Source organism: Dermacentor variabilis, chromosome 10 (genome assembly GCF_050947875.1).
Source record: "Dermacentor variabilis isolate Ectoservices chromosome 10, ASM5094787v1, whole genome shotgun sequence".
Lineage (NCBI taxonomy): Eukaryota > Metazoa > Arthropoda > Arachnida > Ixodida > Ixodidae > Dermacentor > Dermacentor variabilis.
In genome coordinates this window covers 115,455,238-115,480,392 of record NC_134577.1, presented here as the reverse complement: position 1 = coordinate 115,480,392, position 25,155 = coordinate 115,455,238, and the positions used below count along the sequence as shown (strand labels likewise).

Below are 25,155 nucleotides of genomic sequence, written 5' to 3'. Positions count from 1 at the left end.
ACCAAGGGCGTACAGTTGAAGTTAACCCTCGACAAACTGCGAGTAGATAACACTACTTACAGGTGTGACTCGCTGTCCGATACCGTGGTACCAATTTCGCGATAGCTAGAACTTAACCCGATAACATGCGCGTCTGACAACCCCTTTGCTGCGCAACATACACACATCGACCCTTCGTACCTAGCTTTATAATTTACTAACATTCATAGTATAATTTCTAAACGCACCAAAATCGTATCGTATAGTATAGAATCGTATCTTTTCTGTTCTCTTTTAGAGAACAGAAAACGACCAGGTGGGCGTGTCTATGCTAGAAGGCGATGGACAAAACTTTTTTGTCGGGACACTCAACAGCTCAAATGCCAGATACGCGGAAGTGTCTATCAATGGTGCACGCGTAAGTGCAAAAATTGATTCAGGAGCCGAAGTCACTGTTGTTCCGGCCGATTTCCCCGGTGTACCGCCTCGTATAGACAGGTCACAAGCGGTGTTGAGAAGCGCTGCGAATCAGCGCCTCGAAGTGAATGGTTGTTTTTCAGCAGATATTGTTTGCAAAGGCAAAACAACGCGACAAACACTGTATGTTGTAGAGCCGCTGCAGTGTGTCCTATTAGGGCTCCCAGCCATTGAAGCACTTGGTGTAGTCAAATTTCTTGATGTGGTTGACGATAAACAGTACGAGCACATGTATCCGCAGCTCTTCTCTGGACTGGGCATGGTGTCAGGCGAATACACCATTCGCATGAAAGAGGGCGCCGTCCCCTTTGCAATTTTTGTGCCGCGGCGGGTACCCATCCCGTTAAAGAACCCCATCAAACTAGAGTTGGCCAAAATGGTCAAAAGCAATGTCATTCGTAAGGTAGATGGCCCAACTACATGGTGTGCAGGAATGGTTCCAGTAGTCAAACCAAGTGGGGAAGTTCGAATCTGTGTGGATCTAACCCAGCTGAACAAGAGTGTCCTACGTGAACGGTTTGTCTTGCCGACCGTAGACGACGCACTGGGGCAATTGGCGGGAGCCACATACTTTTCGAAATTAGATGCCAATTTAGGATTTCACCAGGTTAAATTGGCGAAAGAAAGTCAAGAACTAACAACATTTATCACCCCCTTTGGTAGGTACTGCTTCCAGCGACTGCCGTTCGGTATCACCTCGGCCACGGAATACTTTCAAAAGCGAATGGCGGAAATCTTAGATGGCCTTCAAGGAGTAGTGAACCTGATGGATGACGTTCTGGTTTACGGAGCTACTAAGCGTGGACATGATGAACGGCTGCACGCAGTGCTCAAAAGGTTGGTTGCAGCGGGGGTAACACTCAATCGGGCAAAATGTTCATTTTGTGTCAGCAGAGTCGCGTTTTTAGGCTACGTGGTCGATGCGGCGGGAATCACGCCGGATCCCAAAAAAGTTCAAGCCATAAACGAAATGGCTACGCCATCAAATGTTGCTGATATCCGCAGGTTTTTGGGCATGATAAACTATCTGGCAAGGTTTGTGAACAACCTTGACGACATGGCAGCACCGCTCTGTAGTCTTCTCTTGAAAGGCCATGAGTGGCACTGGGGCCTGCCTCAGCAAAAATCCTTCGAGACTCTGAAAGAATTGATCACCTCGGCGCAATGCGTCGCAAAATTCGACCCTAAGTTGCGCACTATTGTGTCCGCCGACGCATCGTCATTCGGTCTTGGCTGTGTGCTCATGCAAGTGCAATCAGATGGGGAAAGGCGGCCGGTTGCGTACCACTCTCGTTCATTAACGCCAACAGAACAACGGTACGCGCAGATAGAAAAGGAAGCACTTGCGCTGACGTGGGCGGCAGAAAGGCTGAAAGGGTTTTTGATAGGGCTGGAATTTCAATTTGAGACAGATCACAAACCGCTCGTATCGCTACTCGGTCAGTCACCCCTTGATGTGCTTCCCCCTAGAATACAAAGATTCCGATTGAGGCTCATGCGATATCGCTTTTCAGTCTCCTATGTCCCAGGAAAACAGATAGGCACCGCCGAAGCCCTTTCTCGGGCACCTTGCACGGAAGCGGATGTAGAGATAGGGGAGCTGGATTGCGGTGCAGTATTAAGCTATGCACAAGGCTGCATCAGCGAACTGAAATTTTCAGCCCATTGGAACAAAATAAAGTTCGCGCAGGAAAAAGACTCAACCTGCTAACAACTTCGGTTGTATTGTAAGCAGGGCTGGCCACGTCTCGCTAAAGTAATCAGTTGGCTAAGCCTTTAATGGTCGGAGAGAGCAAACCTTACAATATGTGACGGTGTGCTTCTGCATGGGTCTCGTCTTGTGGTGCCTCGGAACCTAAGAAGTGAAATACTTTGTTCATTGCATGTTGGTCACCAGGGCATTGTGAAATGTCGCGCAAGGGCCAGCGAATCTGTGTGGTGGCCTGGTCTCAGCGCTGACCTAGGAGCTCTGGTAAACAGTTGTCGAGAGTGCGCGAGACTGCGCGTTCAGAAAGCCGAGCCTATGATGCCATCAGAGTCCCCCAGCTTGCCTTGGCTGAAGGTAGGAGCTGACCTTTTCCATTTGCATGGTAGATCATATCTCGTGGTCGTAGACTATTTTTCGCGCTATCCAGAGCTTGCCCTTTTATCTTCCACGAGCTCGGTGGCGGTCATTGAGCAAATCAAGAGTATATTTGATAGGTACGGGATTCCAGAACTTGTCGTAACAGACAACGGTCCTCAATTCGCCTCCGCAGAATTTGCATTGTTTGCGACTAGTTATGGCTTCCATCACGTCACGTCCAGCCCCAGGTACCCGCAGTCAAATGGAGCTGCCAAACGTACAGTGCAGACGGTAAAACGGATGTTGGAAAAAGCGGCTGACCCATACCTGGCCCTCCTAGCTTATAGGGACTCCCCAGGTCCTTTGGGTACAAGCCCAGCCCAGCTATTGATGGGCTGACGGTTATGCTCTACGCTTCCCGTGCACCCGAAAAAGCTAGTACCGTCAATGACAAGTTGTCTCAGGAGCCTCCGATACAAAGACAAGAAAGCGCGGATTAAGCAAAAATTCGACTATGACCGTCGCCATGCGGTAACGCAGCACCGCTGCTCGCCCCGGGAAACCAGGTATGGATAAAAGACAGCAAAATTCCAGCAAAAGTGTTGAGTCGAGCCATGCGGCCTCGGTCTTATCGGGTGCGGACAGACGACGGGGTTGAACTAGAGAGAAACAGACGCGCGCTGGTCCGGTAAAGCGAGTGAACCGGCGTGCATGACCCATCCTAGGACTTTCCTGCGACTGCGGATGCTGCAGGCCAATCCGAGGAAAAGAAGGCCTCGGCAGAGCCTTCTGCGCTTAATTCAACGCCGGCTGCTGCCTCATATGAGGACGGGAGACCCGGTGGTTATATGACACGGTACGGTCGAGAAATAAGGCCGCCACAGCGATATGGCTACACTTGAGTGCTGTATACTCATCCTACTTGTATTTTTCATACTGTTTGGTTGTTTTGTGATTCATTTGTTTTCTATGTGTTGTGTAAAAAAAAAAGGGAGATGTAGTGTTATCGGTTCTCTGATCTGACTCAGCACTCATGTGCGCAGGCTGTGACGTCATGGAGCAAAAGGGATAAAAAGCGGCTGTCTAATAAACACGGGGATTTTTGGGTTCGTGGCTACATCGGAGTGGCGTCAGTCTTTTGCTTGCATCACCGCTCCGGCAGCGGACACGACAGAAAATAGTAACTATGATATTTTGGCACTAACGGAAACTTGGCTCTGTGGCGGCGTGAATGACAGCGAAGTTTTTCCTGATACGGGGGACCATGTCATTTATCGCCGATACAGACATAATCGAAGGGGAGGTGGTGTCTTGCTGGCAATAAAGAAACACATCACTTCGTTTATATAGTACCGATACCCTCCGCTATTGAGATAGTGTGGGTTTGTATAACGTCGACACTATCAAAGTCACCTTACGGAGTGTGTTACAGGCCTCCTGACAGCACTGATAACTTCGTTTCTAACATGCGTGAGAACTTTACTGCTGTTCGTTCTAAATTCCCTAAAGCTGATATATTCATTCTTGGAGATTTTAATTTCCCGGACATAGATTGGCCTAACTTAAGAGGCAATTCGGGTGCATCTAATGACTTTGTCCAGCTCATCCTTGATTTTTCTTTTGAGCAACTAGTCCTCCAACCAATGCACACTACTAACGTCTTAGACCTTGTTCTAACAACAGCACCTAATAGAGTTAGCACCATTTCAATCACTGATGGGTTCAGTAACCACTCGTTATTGGAATTTACAGTTCGCATAACAACAAAACAAATATTTGACTATAGAAGAGCAGACTATAATGCCATTAACCGAGATTTACAGAGCTTTTCATCTAGATTTATCGTAACATTTTCTCAACGATCAGTCAACAAAAATTGGTGCCTTTTTAAAGAACAACTACTAGGCCTAGCAAATAAATACATACCTCAGATCTCATTTCGCACCAACTGCTCCAAACCATGGTTTAATAAAACTTTGAATGCGTTAAAAAACAAAAAGAAACGTTTATACAGGGCAGCCAAAAGTGTCAACATGTTAGGTTCGTGGAATAAACATAAAGCCTGCAAAAAAGCCTACTGCAGTTCCCTTCGTCGTGCAAAGCATAAATTCTTTTCCGATGACCTTCAGTCACTGATAAAAAATAATCCTAAGAAATTCTGGAAAACAATATCTCCTTCAAACAGCACTGACACTCCCACACTCGTGGATAGCACTGGTCTTCCCATACCGCGAGAGCACTGCGCCATCTGTATTTAACAACTACTTTCTTTCCACGTTCACAGAGGAAGACCATTCCAATATGCCAAAGATGGCAGACTCTGATTACCAATATATGACTCCTATTACCGTAACAGCCGCTGAAATCGCTACTTTGATTAACAATCTCAAATTATCGAGTAGTTCCGGATTTGATGGCATCAACATGAAAATCCTAAAGCATACAGTAGTCCCTTCCAGTACAATCCTTAGTCAAATATTTCAGCAGTCACTGTCAACAGGTGAGCTGTGGAATGATTGGAAAGTCGGCAAAATCATACCTATTTTCAAGTCAGGTGACAAGAGCGACGTGAGTAATTACCGTTTCATATCACTAACTAGCGTTCCCTGCAAGTTACTCGAACACATCATTTTTACTAATGTTGTTCATCACTCAGAATGTAATAACTTCTTTTTTAAACATCAGCATGGATTCAGAAAAGGCCTTTCATGCGAGACACAACTAATTGAATTCACTACGGATCTTTTTCAAAATATGGACGACAATGCTCAGACTGACTCAATATTCAGCAACTTCTCTAAAGCATTTGATCGCGTGGCTCACTGTCGCCTCATTTCCAAACTCTCATGCTTAAACCTTGACGAACTAACAATTTCTTGGATAAGAAACCTTTTGTCTTTTCAAAAGCAGTTCACTGTCATTGACCAGTACTCTTCCCCTTTCAGTAACATAGAATCAGGCGTACCTCAGGGAAGTGTCCTTGGACCCTTACTCTTCCTGATTTTCACCAATGACTTGCCATTTAACATTACATCCAGTGTTCGACTATTCGCAGATGACTGCGTTATCTACTGTCAAATCTGCTCCCCCGCTAATCATATTGCTCTTCAACATGACCTTCAATGTGTCACTAACTGGCGTTTGGATTGGCAAATGACCCTAAACACTAACAAATGCAATCTGATGACATTTACTCGCAAAAAGTCCTACTCCATTTTCAGTTACTCACTTGGCAATAGTATCGTTGCTCGCACATCTTCATACAAGTACCTTGGAATTATTTTAACACCTAGCCTTTCATGGTCATCCCACATTGTGAAAATAATGGCTAAAGCATCGCGCACTCTCGGATATTTAAAACGTAACCTTCGCAGCACTCCTTCCCTCACTAGAAAGATAGCCTACCAAACATCTGCGCAACCGCAGCTCGAATTCACAGCTTCTATATGGTCACCTCATCAGGCATATCTAATCTATCTTCTCGAGTCGATCCAAAACCGTGCTGCACGTTTCATTGCCAGAGATTATAGCCCATTTTCGAGCGTAACTAACATCAAGTTGTCAATGTCACTTTCATCTTTGGAATCGCGCAGGAATATATATAGCATTACTTTGTCTTCTGCACAAAATCATGCATAATGTACGCCCATCTACTTTGCTACTCGTTCGTCTCTCCCGCACATCTAGATGCCTGCATAATCATCTCAGTTTCCAACGCATCTTCGGTCACACCAATGCACTGAACTGCTCAGCTTTGCCACGTGCGATTGCACTGTGGAATGGTCTTCCTGATAATATCGCTGACATTAACGACCCATTAACCTCCAGACAAAAAATCACTGCATATTTGGCTAGTACTTAGCTAAAAACAAGTATCTATTTAGTTTTGTTACTTTTAACTTCATTGTTATTTATTTATGTAAGCATTTGTTCTAAGGTTGTTAGCTTTACTGTATACTGGAAAACTAACTCCTGTTCGTTTACCTTCCTTGCTTTTTATCTTTGTTTACTTTGCATTCTTTGTTTATTATTTGATTCTCGTTTTGTTCATATTTATGTAACAAAAACTATGTTTTTGCTCCACAATTGTTATCTGTACCGCCCCCCTCATGCAATACTCCTTCTGGAGCCTGTGAGGTATATAAAAAAAAAGAAAAAACCAACATTGGAAAGTGCCACATTAGAAATTGAGTTCTCACATTGCTGTTCGGCTGAGATGTCGAGAAAAATTGTAATGTTTTTGAACACACACACACAGATCTACAGTTGAACCCGTCTATTACGAACTGGATATTTCAGTGAAAAGTGGTCGTTATATCAGTAGTTCGTTATATACAAACTCGCCCTTAAGAACACTAAAAAAAAATACTGCAATGAAGCTGGCGCCAGCAGTTACACTTTGACAGTACTTTGGTCCGAAAACCAGATCTTCAGTGACATTTTTGTTCCCGGCGCATTCCTGCACCTAGCTGCAAACTTCCGCCATAAACGTCTATCTAAAGAACGAAATGTGGCGTCTTGCGGCTCTTTCAAAATGGTGCCTAGTGCCGACCCCAGGTTATTTCGAAACTGCAAGCACAGCCGGCATTTTTTTTTTTTGAGAGCTTGTGATATATCTTACTACCAGTGGGACATGACTATATTCTGCACAAGAGAGCGAAGCATTCTAGTTGGCCGGAAGCATAAACTTCAGAAATTACTGCGGCATGCCGCTATTCTGTGAAGGGTCTCGGACGACATGGTCTTGGCATTACAAACGTGCGTCAGCAACACAAGAGTCGTAAAATTACGTTATCTACGTCGCTTCGGGCAAAAAAAAAATTCGATGATCGAAAGGTAAAAACTCACTGCAGAGCACTATCAACAATCGACAATGTGTAAACAAAGTACCGTCGAACTGTGACCTCTTGATCACAGCGTAGTAACCGCCGACCTTTTACAATATTGCCTGGCCGCAGCATGTAGTGCAGCATTCTCGTTGACTCGGGTGAAATCAACAGGAACGCCTGAGCGACCGTTGTTCTCATGCTGGAAAGACATAGACGGTCATTCCAAATCGCTGAAACAGGCACATGATGTGTCCGTGCACATGGTGTGCACGGAAAATTGCACAAGAATGAGAGTGACACCATTGTGGCATCTGATTTCACACCAACGCAAGTCTTGCGCCATGCTGTTTAGATGTATGCTGTACGCTGCATGCCTCTGCCTTGGCGGTGCGCCTTGAGAACGTGTACAGGCGCCCTAAAAACTCAAGCGTGACCTTCTTCGTGGCTTCCAAAATGCATGCGAGGCAGTTGCTCACTTATCCCGAAGGCTGTTTCATCGCCCCAGCTAGAGTAGAGTGGGGCGTGCTTTGCCGTGTGCCAAGTTTTGTCGCGCTTCCATGCTTTGGCGCTTTGCGTGTGCCCTCTTTTAACCTTGGCCAGGTTCGATGCGTTCGTTGTAGCAGCAAGGTGACTTAAAAAAACTTTCATTATATCTGAAAGCAGCTTCCATAGGGAGGGTCGAAAAATTGTAAATGCACTGAAATGTGGCCGTTACAACCGATATATCGTTATACCTGGGATCGTTATAAGCAGGTTTGACTGCCTATATATGTGTGCGTGTGTTTGTGTGCAGGGAAATTTATGGGGAAGTTTAGATTAATGCAGGGAAAATTGTTGCAAATAGGGAATTTTCGTGTATAAGAATGGGATTCTTCTGCAAGGTATGGAACATCACTGCTCTACCCTAGTTTCCACGCTTCCTTGCTTGATCGTCGCATGTGCATGTCTGCTCCATCGATTGTGGTGCTTTGTTCTCCATGTCCGTGTGTGGTGCGAATGCTTAGTTGTAGTTGTATCTGTGTTGTATTCTGGATGGTGGAAAGGAAGCCTGCCATGCCTGCAGCAGTCACGTAACGAAAAGTGCTGGACATGGCAACGGCGTGAGCAAATTTGACGGAACTGTCTCAAGGTGCTAAAAGCTGCCAGTTGGTGAAGTACAATGTGTCGAAATCAACCATCTCAATGGGTCTAATGAACAAGGAAGAGATCGCCAGCTCCGACACCAACTTGACTGACAGAATGCGCCTGCAGAAGGGCACCTAGGCAGACTTAGAGGAGACCCTACTCATGTGATTCGTTGACACACGGGCTCGCAACATTTCAATATGTGGGTCAATGATGCCGGGCAAAATCAAAAACATCGCATTCCTACTAAATCTTCCCAACTTCTGCACAGGCATCGATTTAAAGTGTGGCATGAGATTGTTTTTAAACTGATAGTCAGCGAGGGGCTTTGGCAAGTGACCAAGACGTTGCCACTTGGCTGTAACAAACCAGGCCATTATAGCAAGCTATGCGGTGCAGGACGTGTATAACACCGATGAAACGGTATTATTTTATCAAATGCTGCCGGACAAAATGCACGCCATGAAATGCGACTCCTGCACTGGCGGCAAACACAGTAAACTGTGCATTACAGCACTTCTGTGCACCAATACGGATGGCCGCAACCGGTGCATGCCCTTTTTAAACAGAAAATCAAAGAAGTCGCTTTGATTTTTGTGCTATGTGCCCATGCGATATACAGGCACAATGCTAAGGTGTGGATGATGTGCAGTTTATTCGCAGAGTGGCTGGGAAATTTTGACCATGACATGCAGAGGTGACTGAGACAGGCACATGCTGCTAGTGCTCGACAACTGCTCAGCACGCCACCTGCAAACTTCACTGATGGCAGTGACTACCTCTTCCTGCCACCCAATATCACTTCAAAAGTGCAGCCAACTGATCAGCCAACTCATTTAGGCATAACCTGTGCAAATAAGGCATCATATAGGTGTCACATTGTGAAGCGTTTGCTCATCGCTGTTGGCCTGGGCAGAGCTGACGGCCACTTGTGTGCAGAATGTTTCTGCAAGGCCAGTTTTGTCGAAGTAGTACCCGATGTCAAGCCTCATGCTTCCAAAGAAGATCAGTCTGGTGGCGATTTGTGGCAGCGCATCGTCGATTCTGACATGGGACACCACAACATTGGCTGGGATTGTTTTAGTTCTGCTGATGAAGATGCTGACACTGAAGGACCGTGCATGGATGACGGCATCGCTTGCGAAGTGCAGGCCGAGAGTGATGCAGAGGAAACGGATGACAACAAAGCCAGCAACCTTAAGTGCGCCTGTAGCAATGGGCTGCATAGGGGGCGTCAGGCAACTTATGTATGCCAGGGGCCTCGGCAAAGAGCGCGCTTTTGCTTTAAATAAAGTGGACACCACCGCCATCAGATCTGCACTGCAGAAACAGACGAGCATCCTGGACTTTTCTGCAAAGACCTAAATTTTGTGTTTTGACTAGCAACATTTTTTTTAGGTGTGTTCCATTTGCTACGAATGTCAGAATGTATCGTATAGACTCGTGTAAGGGCCGAACCCATGTAAGGGCCACGCCCCCAACTTGGCAGCCCATAATTTGGGGGAAAAAATTCCACCGATGAAGCCATCGCGTTTGGTGCTTGGATACCACATGTGCCTTGGAAAATTTTCTTGTGCTCTTGTGCTACATTCTTCCGCATCGGCCTCTGATGTAATGAATTTGGGTTGTGCACAAGTTGCCGGCTGCAGCGGCCCCATTTTCCCCAAAAGGTTCGGCGCTGTGTAAGGGCCACGCCTCATCAAAATTGAAAAAAAAAAAGTGCGGCCCTTACACAAGTCTATACGGTAACGAAGGAACACCGTGTGATGCTCAGGTTCGCTATAAGCGGGCTCAACAGTGCACTTTGTCACTGCGAGCACTCCCCAACGTTGGCTCGATGCGGGGATGGCACACATAGTGCCCAAACTGTGCAATTCGCAGAAGGGCAACATGAGTTTCACACATTTAGTAAAATGCGAAGATCGGGCCGATTAGCTGCCAATAGGCACGCAGATCGCATTGGTTGGCTATGCTGCAATGAACTGCATGGTGGTTCAACAGCCATCAATCTAACCCGCACGCATGACCTCCAGACTGATCCCACAAAGAGCCATTTGAATAAACATACTAGTGGCAAGCACTCCGTGGTGGCTTCCTGCCCGTTACCACATTGGCCAGCGGCGAATGCTCGTCATGGCCACACTGCCTAAGCCATTATGCCTAATCGGCACTGCCTCACCAGGCGTCGGTAACTACAGTTACGGTTTGGTGCTGTTCGAAGCAGATCTATTCGCAGCAGCCGCACAACACTTGGAAAGCCGACAAACCACCTCGCAAATGGAAGCGAGTGTGCGGGATGGCAACAAAGCAGTTCCTAGCCGTCATCTTTGCGAAACACTGAACAGCGGTCTGTCGTTGCCAATGCCGTTCATAGATGCGCATCAGCTGTTTTTTGTTTTTCTTTTATTTATTTACTTAGAATACTGTCAGGGCCATATGGCATTAAAGCGGGGAGTGGTTACAGAGTAGTAGTGTAAAGCAAACAAACAAGTGCAGTCAGTTCTTTTAATACAGTGATTCTCCTGATTTTACAATGTTAGATATTGCGTCACGGAAAAGTTTGTTATCGGTGATCGCTACATTACTTGAGGGAAGGTGGTCCCATTCCTGAGATGTACGGGGGATGAAAGACTTTTTGCGACATGAATCAATCCCTACCTGACTGCGATGATCAACGTGGTTTGAAATGTACCGAGGCCGCAGGATGAAATTGTCGTGAAGCGTGGTGTGATTAAAAATTTTATGAAATAGCGAAAGACAGGAAATTTTGTGGCGGTTAGCGAGTGGAATAAGTGCTAGGTTAGTTTTCATTAAGGTTATACTTGCAGCATGGTTATAATTAGAAAGAATGAAATGGGTGGAGTTATTTTGAACTAGTTTAAGTGACATAATGACATTAACGTGACTGGGATCCCATATTGCAGATGCACATTCAAGTTTTGGGCGTATTAGAGTCCTTTAAAGCTGTGACTTTAAAGTAGTTGGTGCTTTAAAAAAGTTGCGCCGTAAGTACGCAAGCATGCGATTAGCGTTGTTAATGACATACTGTATATGAATGGTCCAATTGAAGTTATTTGTAATGTGTATACCAAGATATTTATATGACATTATGAAACGAAACCTAAGGGAATGTTGTTCAGATGGTAGGTGCTAGGAGCACAATTAGATCTGGATACGCACATTATTTTGCATTTGTTAATATTTAATTCCATTAGCCACTTCCCACATGAGTGATATATATTAACCAGATCAGCCTGGAGTGTTTTAGTATCAGTGCTTTTATTTCCCGGAAGATAACACAATCATCTGCAAACAGATGTATGTTAGAAGATATACAGTGGTTAGATCATTAATATACATAAGAAATAATAGCAGCCCAAGCACAGACCCTTGTGGCACACCCAACTGAAGTTCAGTAAATGGAGAGTTATGACCGTTAGCAGTAACAAATTGGAAGGGGTTAGTAAGAAAATGATCTATCGATTTTGGAGGGTTATGGCCGATATTTAGCAAGAATAGTTTAAAAAGTAGTTGCTTTATCAAATGCTTTACTAAAATCCAAGAAGACACAGTCAGCGCACGATGAGCTATCCAGGATGCGATGCAGTTCATGAGTGGATGATACTAGTTGTGCTTCGCAGGAATATGATTTTCAAAAACCATGTTGTGCAGAAGCAAAACACGAGTTGGATCCTAGAAAGCTAGCCCGATTCATGAAAACTACATGCTCTAATAATTTATTTATTTATTTTATTTATTTATTCGGTATACCTACATCGCCTGTACGGCATTATCGTAGGGGGGTTAAAATACAGGTGGTCACAATGGAAACATGTTCAGCAACATCAAAAGAATACATCAGTAAATAACATAGTTTAAGCACTGAAATTTGCAAAAGCGGAATAGAAACTAACAAAGTACAAAACAAAGTGAGTAACAAAGTAACTAACTAACGAAAGCTCAAATGAAAGCTTGGAAGCTCAAATGAGTTAAGGGATTGTCGGAAAATTTTTGTCAGTATCATGGAACTAAAGAGGCTAGTGCTTTTAAGGAATTTACTGTTAATACAGTCATAGCCAGGTGATGAATGATATGGCAAACTATCTATTAACTTGTTAATTCGGCGTACCTCAACAATTACAGGATGGGATGCATTGGTAAGCACTCGTGTTGGTATGCGACAGGAAATTCAACATTGACAGTTTTCGAAAACTGACTAGTAAATGATTCATTAAGAATGGTCATGCATATGTTCTCGAGAACAGCATTTCCAGGTAAATCTTCTTATAAAACAGCATTGTTAGTTGTTGGGTTTACTATTTGCCAAAACTTTGTAAGATTTGTTTTTAGTACTTCAGGTAGTGTGCTAGATAAGTAGTTGTCTTTAGCTGTTTTTAGAGCTGCTATATAGATATCTGAGGCGGACTTATAAGTTGCCCAGTGCGCGTCAGTAGGGGATGATGTCGCTAAGTGGTGGACGCATTTTTTTTTTCCTTGCTGGATAAGCGTTTGGATGACCGAGTGCCATGGTGCTTGCGCATTTGAAGTGATTGCGCGATTAGGGATGTATTTCGCAGTTAATCTGTGAACTGCACATGCGAAGAAATCCCATTTAGATTGGACTGAACGATCATCAAAGTTTTTGACAAAGTCATCATAGAAATGAGAGAGCTCATTGTTTATTGCTATAAAGTTAGCTTTCCGATAGTCGCGTATGGTTTTTCGGTGTTTAGACTTTTTAGGGAAAGGAACATTAATTATGAAATTGAACGAGAGGTGGTCACTAATTCCTGGTAAGTAGGTGATATGAGATGCAAGGTCAGCATGTGTCATAAGTACCAAGTCAAGGGCATTAGCTACATCACTTGAAATACTGGTGGCCTGAGTAACTAATTGCGTGAGGGGAAAAAAACTGAGCATAAATTAAGAAAGTCATCAACCTTGCGAGAATGGGGAAATAATTAATGGCAGAGTATTCCGCATTATGTTAGGAATCTCCTAGCAAAAACAAAGGGTGAGAAGGAAAACGAGAATATACTATGTCGATAGTGTCATGCAGTTCATTAATAAATGTGGTGGTGAAGAAAGTGGTGATAACACGTGCCAAGAATCAATTTAGAGTTACCTAGGGTTAATATAACCTATGTTATTTCTAGAGCGCTGTGAACTTGGATAGGTGATGATGGTATGTCTTTTGAAACCGCAAGAAGCACGCCTCCTCCTCTACGCTCGGCACAGTCGCAGCCATAAACATTAAACTGGCGCGCATCATGGATTATCTACGAGTCAAGCGCATGCGTGGGCAACCAGGTTTCAGTTAGGCGATTATATTTGCACCACATGTATCTATCGTGGATGGATGAGAGAGTGTTACGTCTATTAAGAACACTTCTGGCATTAGTAAAGAGTAGAGTACCAATACTTCGGATGAATGTGATTGTTATGATATGCCACTGCACCTCTGCCTTTCCTAAGGTGTAATACGTGGCACAGCAGTGTCATGATGACTTGCTTCAAAGCCACGTATATTCACCTCTTGAACGAGGTCGAGATCGGGCTGTAGATAAAGCACTTGTTATGCATGAACAATCTGTTATAGCGCAATCTGAACTGAGGGGAAGCTGGTCGGCTCCTAGCGAAATTGACTAGTTTTCTTTTGAGAAATACGGGCGCTAGGGGAGAAGTCCTCGCCAAGTGAAATGTTCTCTTGTTTCAGCTGGCTGCAGAGTGAAAGCATGACTTGTTTGGCCTTAAAGCTCGCAAATTTGGCTATAATGGGTCGGCATTTGGTTCGTGAAAACGTGCTGAGGCGGTGCGTGTGATCAATCAAGTCTGTGCTGAAGGGTTTGAAAACTTTTTTTATCGTGGTTAACATTTTTGTTTTGTTTTGCTTCAGGTTTCTTTAGCGTCGGCAAGACCATGAAAGCTTAACTTGTCATGCCTAGACCTATCTTAAAATTCATCAAGGCATGCTTGGAAAGAATTACTGCGGTTTGTTAAACTGCCAAATACGTTGTGGATATCTGTTAATTCTTTGCCGAGATGATCGAAGTTGTGCGGTTTTTCTTCAAGTTCCAATAGTCTTTTTTGTATAGCAGAGATCTTTGCTTCTATGTTCTTTTGCTCACTTCTAATAACCTTCACATCAGCAGCTAGCTCATTTTGTGCTTTCGAACTTTGGAGGGAACAAGCATGTACATCTTTTACTAATTGAAACAGGACTTTGATCTGTCCTGCGAGATTTTGTGATAAACTTTCAATATCAGTAAAGTTCTCTGAATGTATGTCAGGGCCAGGATTAGTTTCAACACCACCGCATTGTAAAAGCAATAAAATTATAGAAGGGCTATCACATATTATATCACTAAACACTTGTGGGCCCGGAAACAGCATTAAGTATGGGTCGTCAGACCTTTTAGCGTAAGGTAGGCTTAATACACACCTGCATGTTTTTTTTTTCACTTCGAGCAATCCACCACGAAAATAGCTTTGGATTTATACAGCAGGAGCGAAAGTCTCCCTGGCTGCAAGCATTGGACGGGAGGAGGGGGCGGGGGCATAACGAACGGCCAATAACAAACGACCACAGTTTGCACCAGCCATCCACAGGCACTGTGAGCAAAACTGAGGGCACGCTGCTCATTTTTTTTACATGGCATAATGCACTACCCTTCAGATTTGATCTAGTTTCAACAGCATCTGCCAAAATTGTGTCGTTTCAAATTTGTCAGCATTACATATTTCAGACGAAGCGCATTTGCAGAGGTGCAGCGCAGCATTCTATTCAATTCAATTCTATTCTGTTAACAGTAACAAGTGTTCGTGTGCCTTCAGATATTGCTTTGTATTCCTAGTGCCTTCAATATTGTGTAACATGGTAATCTTTTTATAGCACTGTTCCTATTAGAAATTTGTACTTTTTATACCTCTTACTGTTCAATGTGCCCCCCTTACTTTATGCCCTTCCATAGGGCCTGTAAGGTTCTTTTGAATAAATATATAAACCACTGGGGTGAACGGCACTTTGATGTACACAGAGTGCATTGCTGTACTTTTGCATAGGATTTTCAAGGGGATCTTGCAACTGTTCGATATAGGCAATAATTTTAATTACAGTCATCAATGAATTTTTTGAACTCCAAAACTTTGGACTTGATGTATATTCTGGACTTAATAAATGCACCGACAGTGTTCCCATAGAGCCAATGCATTTGCGTGACTGAATTTTCGGACAAATTTAAACCGCAGAGTTCAACTCTCCGGACTAAGTCACTCATTCTGAGCTACGCTAATAATCTTGGAGGCCACCATGTTGGATATTTTGCTGGCTTGGCTTCCAGTAGCCTGCTTTGTAGCCTCCAAGATTGGGAGGTGTACGATATCAACAGAAAGTCCATTCGATTCGCCTGCACCTTCGGAACCCGTTCACAAGGTGCTGCACTCTACTGTTCGTTTCAGTGGTGCAGCCTAGCACCCTCTGCACTCTGGCATTCATTTCAAAATGTGCCAGAAAAGTGCAGGGCTGGTTCACAAAATTTTGGCACCACAGAGTTTGAGTGCACTGTAAGTGAGGTACAAACGCAGAACAAATGGAAAAGTTTAGAGAGGGTATATAAGCATAGCAAATCAAAGAACTCTTCACCTGGCCACTCCCTCGTCCCCTGAGAGTACGAGGAGTGAGTGCAAACCATTATTGCCATTTATTCATAAAGCTACTACCTCCTATTTTATTATTCCTAGGGAATGGGGAATTGGCTGAAGTGTTGGAGTGAGAACATCATATCACGCCGACAGTCCTCCTGGTGCCAAGGGAGACAATTGAACATACAATGGTACAATGGCCCTACTTGAAATGTAGTTGTTTCTAGGCCTGATTTTTTATGCTTCAGAGAGGGAACAGATGTGGACAGTGGTGACGCCACAGAGATTGAGCCTTTCCAGAAGCCAGGGCCACGTCACTAGACCAGACGAGCCTCAGCAAGAAATAAGAAAATCCACTACCTTTGTAAAGGCTCTTGTAGAAGAGCACAAGGCTGCAAAGCAGGGGCGCGATGTGTGATTTGAGAAAAAAAAAAAGGCGCTTCTGGTGTACCTTGTTGATGCGGTAGAGGCACGTGCTGCCAATAAATAAGTTTTGAGCATGGATGAATGCTTGACATTACCTGACACATGAAGATGATGCTCTATTAATGAAATGGGACACTGACACTGCTTTTTTGCAATGGCCTGCCTCAAATTTTCGTGGTAAGCAGCCAAACTTCTGTCAGTAATGTCATTTTCATCATTGTTTCCAACATCTTCGAGCTGTGGAATTTCTTGAATCGCAATAAAGTAATCCCTCTCTTCGTTGCACATGTTGTGCAATACACAAGCACTCATTACTATGAGGCAGCACTGTTTGGCTGTAGCAGCGTCAACAAGGTAAGGCCTACAGAACCTTTGCTGAGAGTGGCCCTTGTTATAGTGCTTCTTCCATGTCGGAAAACAATGCTCATCATTATGGTACGTTATCAACAACTGTGGAAGCTGAGAGTATGCAGAGTCTCTGGGCAGGTAACCCCCAGCAAATCTCGTCGCTGCCACCCTGTAAATGCACGCAAAGTGCCTCAAGCGGCCAGTCGTGCGGCAATTTTGCGTGCATTTGTGGGCTTCTTTCACGCTTGGAAAGACACTTTTATGTAGCATGTATTGAGTGACAGAAAGCTGCATCAGGAGTTTTTCATGTTGCTCTACAATTTTCTCATTTACACTTTTAATAAGCATAATATTTGAGAAGTTGATTAATCAATTAAAGCTAATTATCTAGTTAAGTGGAATAAAAATAATTTGAGTATCTCCAAAGTGAGTGATGCACTGGTGACGCTGCCTAGCAGTGGGGTTGGTCGGGCATGACAGGGCTGTTCCTCTTTGGGCTCCGGGTAGGCAAGCAACATTCCGCACGTGCACTACTCCATGCTTCTGCGAGACTATCTCGCGAGGCCTACGCTGGAATGGACGAACACGATCGTTCAAACGCACCACCATTCACGTGACCATTTACACGAACGACCAGACATTGCTGTCCAGCATGGGGCAAACATATTCACTCGCTACCCGGTCGCGGTGAGTCGGACCTTCTAGATTTGTTGCGTGCCCATCGGCATGTTCTGTGTGTTGCAAGTTGGCTAGCAAGCATTAGTGTATAAAAGGCACAATAAATGCGCTTGCGATTGTTCGCAATACTGTGTTGTCTTTCCTTTGTCCGAAAGTACGAGTGAGATCTCCACAAGCTTCAGCAATAAGCAGCTCAATGAAGACCGTGCAAGACATGTCAGTGCAAACAGGCAGTCGATAGGAGTGTTGCTTGCTAGAAAGTTTTGCTAGAGCGTGCAAGCTCCTTGGCACTGTGCCTGTCACATGCTCTGTGTGTCACTGCGTGCCAACGCTTTACCATTGGTGAGATGCACCTCTTTGGCGCTTTCACCTCTTTTTGTGGTCGGTAGTTGGCAGTCGGATGTTGGCGGTTGGTTGTCGGAGGTCACAACAAAAGCACCAACGGAAAGGGTGCGTGCGCTTGATGAGATGTACATGATGTCCACCAATACTACCACTCAAGTTCTGCTGGTTAAAGGTGTGGTATAGTGTCTCCCCCTGCGAGATCTCCATGTTATCATACATTTATGTTTCGTAGTAGTCTAGCTAGATGGCGCACCCCCCTTCGGTCATGTGACGAGCTTGGACCAATCAGGAGGTGCCTTCTGGCGTGTTGAGTCTTCGTGTAATTAACGGCCACTAGCCGGCTCAGTCCTTTGTCCGGTTTTCAACAGGAGCAGTTGGCTCTGCGTCTCCCTCTCTGCGTCGGGCGCTCGCCGCGCGCTCTCCGGAAGCCGGGCCCCTGCTTGCCTGCCGCTGCCAACACAACATCTTATGGCGACGAGGATGGTATTCCCGCTGCGGTTCCGACCGAAGCCCCGGGAAACCAACGAGCTTCGTAAGTGAAGCGTCCCTTCCTGTGTCTGCACGGCATGCAAACGCCGCCGACGCACTTGGCGACGTGAGGCTTCCGAGCCTAGGCCTTTTCAACCCCTTTGTTCTTCCTTGCCCCATTCCTGCTGTGAGCTCCGGCTTGTCTTCTGCACTGTCTCCTGCACGCTACCTGGCATGGCTTCCTTTACGGCGGACCTTCCCGTTTTTCTTCAAGTGCCCGGGCCACCGTCAATTCCATGGTTTAGATGGTGAAAAATTTTTCAGGCCCACCTTGAAGCAGCCGGCGGTGGCGACAGGACGGACACGCGACGAGCATCCGCGCTCGTCAGCGCTCTCGGGCGTGAGGGACAACGAAAGTACTTTGCAGACGAGGAGCAGGAAGCAGCAAGGCAGTTAACTGGCGCAGCGTCAGCGTCAAGCGAAGCGGCAAGGCAGTTGACCGGCACAGCGTCAACGTCAAGTGATACGGTCCCGCCAGCGTTAGAGTTGCAGAAACTCTTGAAGCAGCTTGACCGGCTGTTCGCCGCGTCAACAAATGTTCTGGTGGAGAGGCACGAATTCACCAGTCGAAGGCAGTTCGAGGGAGAAGGGTTCCTGGAATTCGTGACCACACTGAAGGAGAAGGCGGTACAGTGCAACTTCGGCACAACCTACAATGAACGCATCCGAGACCAAATAATACAAGGGGTAGCGAACGCCAGCGTTCGCGAAAAGCTATTAGCTCATGGCGAAAACCTGTCTCTGGACAAGGCAGAAGAAATTGGACGCTCTTTAGAAGCCCTGCATCGAGCGAACCGCGCGTTCGACTCCGAAAAAAAATACAAAGGATCGAGGCAGCTCAACTTGGCGTTCCGTCGACGAGCCAAGATGGCCGACTTCTTCCGGGGAGCCGCCAAGATGGCCGACGTAGTCCGGGAGGCCATGACGATGGCCGACTTCTTCCATGGAGCCGCCAAGATGATCGACATTTTCCACGAGGCTCCTCCGGGACCCGAAATGATGCACAGGATGCGAAGAAAGACCCTAATGTCGACCGTAGTTCATGCGATCGGAGTGGCAGCACGAAACATATTACAACGTACAGGAATTGTCCAGCAAGAAATCGACGGTGCAACGCCTGCCACAGGTTGGGCCATTTCGCTTCAGTATGCCAAAAGACCCGAACAACTGTGCAACACGTCTCTTCCGCAGAGACGCTGTCTTCGTCAACTTCTGCAGGGCATCCATCCGCGTCTGTCTTGACAGTAAGCACTTTGGAAACTAAAAAGGATTTGCAAGTCCCGGTCGTAGTTAGCGGCGTCGCCATGCGACTGCTGGTGGAGACGGGAGCATCTGTGTCATTCATGACGGGCGAAAATTTTAGAAATCACTTTGGTCGACAGCACAGGCTGTCACAAACAACAGTGGACTTGAGAAATTTCTCCAAGCAACGCATCGACATTCAACGCCTGTTTCAAGCCACTGTCCAGTTTTTCCAAAGGTCATGCTCCGTCACGTTCCACGTAAGGACTACAGGAACATCACTGCTGGGTTTAGACGCCATCCAACGCTTGGGTATACAGATCGATGGTACGTTGCTGACATGTCGTCTAGCATCGCTTCCTTCAGTACAGAGCCCCACAGGTGTGTCTCCAGTTTTGATCACCTCTCCAGTGGCGAGTTGGGCCTCGTCAAAAACTTTGTGCACCAAATACATCGGCGGCAAGGTATGAAACCAGTATCTTCAAAGTTGCGCAGACTACCCCTGGCTCTCCGTGACCAGGTTACAAATTAACTGCGACGTCTCGAGGACTGCGACGTCATCGAGCGCGTCGAGGCTTCTGAGTGAGTGTCTCCACTCGTTGTGGTGTGCAAAAAGGATGGAGCCATCCGGCTCTGTGTAGACCTACGGGAACCAAATAAGGCAATTGTCATTGATGGGTACCCTTTGCCGCACATAGAAGAGTTATTACAAATGTTTCATGGTGCCACATATTTTTCTAAGCTGGATCTAGCATCTGCTTATCATCAGCTGTTACTGGAAGAAGATAGTAGAGATCTCACTACATTCATAACTCATGAAGGCTTATTTAAGTTCAAGCGTGTCTGTTTTGGCTTGGCATCCGCGCCAGCCGTGTTTCAGAAAATGATGTCACAAATCTTGCAGAGTTTTAAGAATGTTGTCTGTTACCTTAATGACATTTTGGTATGGGGTCAGACAAAACCTGAGCATGATGCGAACTTAAAAGAAGTCTTGCTTTGCATTTCGAACAGTGGTATGAAACTGAATGAAAAATGTGTCGTCTCTGTGAGAGAACTGACTTTTCTGGGCCATAAAATTTCAGCTGAAGGCATTTCGCCTACGTAGAGCAAGGTAAAAGCAATCCTGAATGCACCTGCTCCTACAGATATTAAGTCATTGCAATCCTTCTTAGGATTAGCTGGTTACTATGCCAAGTTCATTGATCATTATGCAGAACTTGTAGAACCGCTTCGCCTCATGTTCAGGCAAGGGCAAAATTTTGCTTGGTCTGATGATGCACAACGTAGCTTCAATCAGCTGAAAGCTTGTCTTACATGTTCCCCCATCATTAAGATTTTCAACCCTGAATTGCCTGTAGTAGTCACGACTGATGCATCTGATGTTGGTGTTGGTGCTGTGTTACAACAACCGTATGGTTCTAAGCTAGAAACTGTAGCATTTGCATCTAGAACTTTGTCGGTTGCTGAACGAAAGTATTCTGTAGGAGAGCGTGAACCGCTAGCATGTCTGTTCACGTGTGAAAAATGGCATGTTTACCTCTGGGGTAGACGGTTCACTCTTCGAACTGACCATCAAACAATAGTTGCATTACTGTCCGCTGGCGACTCAGGTCGTCGACCTCTTCGCATTTCGAGATGGTCAGCCAGGCTCCTGTATTACAACTTTCAGATTGAATATTGCAAAGGATCAGAAAATTTAGTAGCTGATGCCTTGTCTAGACTTCCAGTAAAGGATTCTCAGAATGCAATTTAAGAAGAAGAAATAGTATCGTTAGTTACATCGGTCGTTGACAAGGAAACAGTGCAACTTGCAACGAGTACAGATGAAACTCTTCAGAAGGTCAGTAAATGCCTGGCAGAGGGTTGGCCTTCTAAGAAAAACATAGACAATGCTTTAATAGCTTACTTCCATGTAAATGAAGAATTATCTTTTGTAGATGGATTACTCATGCGTGGTGATTGTGTGGTAATACCCAGTGTTCTAATACCTACATTTCTACAGCTGGCACATGAAAATCATCAGGGCATAGTACGTACCAAGCAGCTTCTTCATGAACGCTATTGGTGGCCCCAGATGGATAGTACTGTCGAACAGTATGTAAAGCATTGTCATGTATGTAAGCTGGCAGACAAGTTTGCAAAGCCTCATGTAGCTCCATTGCAGCCAGTCGAATGGCCGAGCGGGCCTTGGCAGAAATTGGGAATGGACATCATTGGCCCATTAAACACGTCCTACCCTAAGTATCTAGTCACTCTAGTTGATTACTACTCAAAGTGGCCAGAAGTACTTGGTACTAATTCCATCTCCACAGATGATGTCATTAAGCTTCTTGACTGGGCTTTCAGCCGTGAAGGGTTGCCAGACTCTATAGTTACGGACAATGGTCCGCAGTTTGTCTCAAAACAATTCCAAGATTACCTAAAGGAAAAGGGAATCGCTCATTTTTTCTCCTCCAACTATTATCCTCAGGGAAATGGTCAAATAGAAAGGTTCAACCAAGTCATTAAGGAACATCTGCAGGTAGCTAGGCTTGAAGGTCGAGATGCTTCAAAAAGCATTTCAGAATTCTTGGGTCAGGGTGTCTACCAAGTGGACATTTCCAAATTCCCTGAGTTTTCCAGGTTTTCCCTGAGTGCCTTTGCGAAATCCCCTGAGTGATGCAGAACTATGTTTTATGTCAAGACGGGCTGCAACCATATCGCCCGATGCTGTCACTCTTTAGTAAGCATATGAAATTTTTTTTTAAAAGAACCGACTTAATCTAATTTGAATACTAAGGAGTAGTGTTTATGTTATTCAAAAAAAGAATAGAAGGGAGAGGTTAGTAAAATGCACAGCAAATAAGATGTCTTTGAAAGAAATTGCAAATCGAGTCAGACATTCTCACATACAAATAAAAAATAGATACGTACAGAAGCAAATATTTTCGAGTCTGAGCTATTTATACTAATTGATTGCAAGCTCAGTGGTATGAGGCCCGAATTTTGTCACAATTAAGAGTTTCTCTCAACAGCTCGTAAGTCAACCTTAACTGTCCTGACATATACTCTCAGCCCGCGCACGATGCCTCAGTGTTGTGTTTCACTGCTTTAAAGAGTTTATTTTGTTCTGTATGAGGGGCACCTGCATCTCGGTGTCAGCCAAGAGTGTTTTTTGAGCTCAGGCTCCTTCAAAGAAGCGCCCGCATACTTCATTCCTCAATGCGTTGGTCCTTTCTGTTCTCGTGCTCCTTTTGTCGTGCGCTCGCACTACGGACCATTTGAAGCATACTCGTGGTCAGTTTACAGTAAAACGTCCAATTTTTCGGACCCCCTAGGGGCCGCGAAAGCTTCCGAAAAATCAGGCAGTCCGAAAAAAATGCATGTCTTTTACTGCTCTTAAGGGCTCAAATCGACGCAGGCACGTCTGGAAAAGCTCTGAATGCTTGTCAGTACACTTATTAGGCATAGCGGTGCTCCTACTGCGACAGTAGAGCGCGGGTGCGCGCGTGTAAAATTAAGGAATACATACTGTGTCCCGTGACAATTGCCCCTTCCTACGCTTGTTAAGCTTCACCGCAATACTTTTGCTAATGCTTCACCGCGTCACACGACTGTACTGAGGCGAAACTAACTTTCAGGAACCAGCATTATGGAATACGTCGTGCTTTCTGAGCTTCGAAGCCAAAATTATTGCCGACAGCGGAGAAATGAACAAACACGGCACCGAACGGAATGAAGCTTAATAGCGAACGTCGAAGCAGCTAGGCGTAGCGTTGCCGCAGTGGTGGCTACGGCTGCTAGCGGATCTGCGTGCGATAGCGCCGGTTCGATCGAGGCGGCGAGGTAATCAAAATGGCAGCGGCGTGGCTTTGATTAATGCCGTTTCGGACCTGCGGTTATGCGGAACGTCCGGAAAATCGGACGGCAAAGAGTTCTTGCGTCCGAAAATTCAGACGTTCTGATACATTGACTCTATGGGGTACGTGGTGGTGCCGCGAAGCCATCCAAATGATCGAAAATCCGGAAAGTCGGTCGTTGACTCTACACTGGCAACTCCTCCAGCCGACGACAGGGCGTCAAAGACGACTCGTTACGATCCCGCTCTGTTACTCGAGCCAGCATTTCCGCGACTTTCGACCCTTTCAATAAAATTACAGCTAATTTTCCATGATAGAGGCACAAATTCCCTGAGTTTTCCCTAAGTTTTTCCAGACTACTAAAAATCCCTGAGAATTCCCGGTTTTCCCGGTTGGTAGACACCCTGTTGGGTTCCTATAGGATTACGGCACATGCTACAACGGGTCTCTCCCCAGCTTTCCTACTTCATGGTCGTCAACCTCGTTCAAAGATAGATATTACCAACTTTAGGTTGCATAAGCACATAGCGGTTCAGGACAGTTTTCTTTCTCAAGTTCGCGAGAGAGTCTCGCAGAGACAGTGGCAAACTAAACAGTATGTAGACAAACGTAGAGGTGCTCAGGCAACTCGTACCAAGGTGGGAGACACTGTCAAAGTAAAACTTGCCAAGAAAGGATTTTTCAAGTACAGTAAACCTCGTACAGTGAAGGCCTAGACAGGACCATCTACTTTTGTACTGAGTGATGGGAAGACGTGGAATGCGTCTAAGTTAACCATAGTAGCAGATAATTCAAAACATAGGACCATCTACTTTTGTACTGAGTGATGGGAAGACGTGGAATGCGTCTAAGTTAACCATAGTAGCAGATAATTCAAAACATAGTACATTGTCCACTAGTGATAGATTTTTTGTACTCATATTCAAACCTGGATAGTCATTCGTCTGTCGTGACATCGTCTTTTCATAGTCATAAGCATCAGTTAAGTAGTTCGTCTGACTGTATCACTTCCGAGTCTACACAGTCAGCAGTCGTTTCTGATTCCGTGGAGGAATCGGTAGCCTCCCAGGACTTGTTGGGACGTCAAGAGGAGCTTCCTGGGCAACCCTCTCCAGCTTTGAGCGACACCCACATTCAATTGTCCAGCCAGGGGGAGGGAAATAATAGTGGGACGACTGGGTTTTCGAAATCGACCGATACGCGTCGCAACCCCCTAAGTTCTTCTGAGGTATGCACACGTCCTCATCGTGACAGAAAACGGCCTCCGTGGCTCGATGATTTTGTTTCTTGAGTGTAGAGCGTATTGCAGTCTTCGAAATGCCACAGCTAGGGGCCTCGCTGTGACATTAAGGAGACAGTTCACATGTTTCGTTAACACAGGTATAAAATGTGTTTCTTGTTGCGGTGCAATGAGTCTTGTGCCCGTGTTCCTTGTCGGATTTTGTTTTGAGTGACTGCCTGTGTTTTGGTGCCCTAAGACTGGTGCGCGTGTGTGTGAACTTGGGCGTGGACGGACTGAATTTGTTCGTGGACTTAAGTGCATGCCTTGTGTGCGACTGGTGCGCGTGTGTCTGAATGTGGGGGGAACGAACTGAATTTGTCCTTGGACTTAAGTGCGCGCGTTTCACTGTAT

General features: G+C 45.4%; 1 protein-coding gene across 2 annotated transcripts in view; it reads right to left on the bottom strand.

The window, feature by feature from the left end:
- The window catches only part of LOC142560888 (proton-coupled folate transporter-like), a 137,630-nt gene that overhangs the window by 24,131 nt on the left and 88,344 nt on the right, over positions 1 to 25,155 (bottom strand). The window lies entirely within an intron of this gene.